Source organism: Rhinoraja longicauda, chromosome 7 (assembly GCF_053455715.1).
Source record: "Rhinoraja longicauda isolate Sanriku21f chromosome 7, sRhiLon1.1, whole genome shotgun sequence".
Taxonomy (NCBI): Eukaryota; Metazoa; Chordata; class Chondrichthyes; order Rajiformes; family Arhynchobatidae; genus Rhinoraja; species Rhinoraja longicauda.
The window spans coordinates 53,129,989-53,133,252 of NC_135959.1; the positions used below are offsets into that span (position 1 = coordinate 53,129,989).

A 3,264-nucleotide genomic window follows, 5' to 3' on the forward strand; every position below is an offset into this window, starting at 1 on the left:
TTCCTGTCAGTCACATCTTTCTGTCCAACAGCATGAGACAAGCAAGTTGACAAAACTCTTAAAGCGGTGAAATCAGAATTCTTTGCCCACTCATTGTCATGGAGAAAGTGAAAAACTAGAAAACACAAGGTAAAAGCAGGTAGGATTATGAGAGAAGAAACTCTTACATGAAGAAATAAATAGATTTTATGACCGGTGCAACAAAAACGACACATGGAAAACTCAGTGAAGGAAAGAGTGGGGATTTCACCTGACAACCCTGGGTGGGTGGGTGAATTTCCCAAACAGATAGGGTTTGAATATTGTCAGACATTTCGACAAATAAAACTGGTATCAATGACAACATACAAAACAAACTTAAAAGAGTCTTTACAGAAAAGAAACTCAACCGAAAAGGGCACAAATTTCAGAGGGCTGGAAAATGCTTAAACATACTTCTGCTCTCGTGCCCCCTCACCCCAGATGGAATAAAGATGGAGTTTCCCTCATCCTCACCTTTCACCCCACCAACCCCCTCATCCAACACATCATCTTTCGATATTTCCATCATCTCCAACGTGATTCCACCACCAGTCACATCTTCCCACCTCCACCCCTTTCTGCTTTCCGCAGATATCGTTCCTTCCACAACTCCTTAGTTCACTCATCCCTTCTCACCCAAACCACCCCTTCCCCAGGTACGCACCCCTGGAACTGCAGGAGTTGTAACACCTGTCCCTATATCTCCCCCATCCAGTGACCCTGACAGTCATTCCAGGTGAGACAGAGGTTCACGTGCATTTCGTCTAACCTCATCTATTGCATCCAGTGTTCCCAATGTGGCCTCCTGTACATCAGCGTATACTTGACGACCGATGTTATCTTCTCCATCAGCAAATTAATATTGTTCATTATATTGATCCTTGCTGAAGAATAAACAGTTATTAATTCCAAATTTCTGAAAAACACGCTAGCAATATAGGACATACATGTTTGCATTCCTTTTAAACATAAATGAACAAATTGAGAGTAGACACGCTATAATTTCACCATTGACAATAATCTCAACTTCATATTCAAGCCTACCCTTGGTAATCTTTTACTCCTTTGCTTATCAAAATATTTGATCCAGGATGATCGCAGTTTCCCGACGTTCTCCCACTCTTCTTGGATTCCTGATTCACTGCTATTTCTGGGAAGGTAGACACAAAATGCTGGAGTAACTCAGCGGGTCAGGCAGCATCTCAGGAGAGAAGGAATGGGTGACATTTCTGGGATGTTTATTGTATTCTCAAAATGCATCAGGTGGTTCGGCATATCTCCAATGATTCTTGCCAACTACTACAGATGCACTGTAGAATCCACCCTTTCGGGTTTTATCACAACTTGGTTTTGCAAGAGTTCTGCCCAAGATGGGAAGAAATTGCAGAGAATTGTGGATGTACCTCAGTCCACCATACAACCCAGTATCCCCACCAGTGACTTCATCTATACTTCACACTGCCTAGGGAAAGCAGCCAACATAATCAAGGACCATGTACATCCTGGTCATTCGTCCTTTGTCCCTCTTTGTCAGGTTGAAAATACAAAAGCTTGAAAGCATATACAATCAGATTCAGGAACAGCCTCTTCCCTACTGTTATCGGACTACTGAATGGTATTCTCACAACCTAAGGGTGTGGTCCTGATTTCACTACCTATCGCACTGCAGCCATTGAATTTTTAAAAATCTGTATATTCTCTGTAACAGTAATGTAATAATGTTCTAATACATTATTCTGTACTCTGGTATTTTTCTGTTTGTGCTACCTGTTGTCCTTGTGTATGGCTTGACTCTACTCATATATAGTATCATTTGACTGGATAGCACACAAGGTTTTTCGCTGCATACATGACAATAATAAACCAATACCATTACCAACATTTTCTTTAACGTCACATATACTAAAATTGGAACGATACAGAGAAGATTATCGTGGTATTTACAGAAGGATGACACGCAAATTCTTGAAGCGTTGCTTTTTTGAGGGTGGCACAGTGGTTCAACTGTAGAGCTGTTGCCTCACAGCGTGAGAGACCCAGATTCGATCCTGGCTGTGGTGCTGTCTGTGTGGAGTTTGTACATTCTCCCTGTGACCGCGTGGGTTTCTCCAGGTGCTCCAGTTTCCTCTCACATTCCAAAAACGTGTGGGTTTGTAGGACATAGAATCAAAGTACAGGTATTGGATGGCCTATGTGCACTTGGTGGGCCTGTTTCCACAATGTATCTCTAAACTAAACTAAACACAACACAATAGGTGTTTAAGGTTGATTTAATTCTTTAGGAGATCAAATTATTGTGCGGATGTATTGAGGTATGGTATTGTACATTGCAGATTAGAAGGGAGAGGATTTGTCAAATTTCCATTTTAGTTCCATACTTCTTTAGATTAGTTTAGGTTATTATTGTCACATGCACTGGGGTACTGTGAAAAACATTTTGTTGCATGCTATCCAGTCAGTGAAAAGATTATTGTAGAAGAAAAAATTAAAATTTGCAGATACTTAATTATGGTTGGAATTAAATAAGGTAACAAAAGGGTGTGCGGATGGGGTATTTGGCATCTCTGGTTGACCAGCTGCAGAGCAAAACAGGTTTCAGACACGTTATCTCCAGGAATGTGTTAATTGTCTGGGAAAGCGTGGTGTTGGTGAACAAAACACAACAACAATAGTTGGTTAGACCACCTGCACCCCCACCACCAGTAGTGCAGAAAAGTTGCAGACAATGGGGGCTTATGATCTGGCTCAGGGAGGGAGCAGTGGGGCAGTCTGCTTGAAAGATGAGATAGAGGAATGTCAAGATGCCCTTGTATTATTCACAAACTGCTCTCCCGAGATGCTGCCTGACCTGCTGAGTTACTCCAGCATTTTGTGAATAAATCGATTTGTACCAGCATCTGCAGTTATTTTCTTATGCCCTTGTATTATGTTTGACTTGTATTAACCATCCATTGTTGAATAAGATTAACATAAACAAAAAGTATATTATGACTAACGAGATAATTAATACCCATGTAGTAGATAGTAATAACAGGAAAACATATAGCCATGGACGAAGTATATTTTCGTACAATTGTATCTAACAAAACAAAAAGTTGTTTACTGCACTGTATAACTGTCGGCTAATTCTGTTGCAAAGACAGAGAACTGGTGAGCAGTTAACGGCTGCCATCTCTCCATGATATCATGCAATAAAGCCTCTTTAAGCAAAACTCGGTCTCCTTTTTTCCTTTAATTTGCCTC

At 40.8% G+C, this 3,264-nt stretch overlaps 1 non-coding gene across 1 annotated transcript; it reads left to right on the plus strand.

The window, feature by feature from the left end:
* The first annotated feature begins 1,902 nt into the window (after positions 1–1,902).
* Positions 1,903–2,006, plus strand: LOC144595656 (U6 spliceosomal RNA). The gene has a single exon (XR_013547519.1). It is a non-coding gene; the product is annotated as a U6 spliceosomal RNA (small nuclear RNA).
* The last annotated feature ends 1,258 nt before the right edge of the window (positions 2,007–3,264 follow it).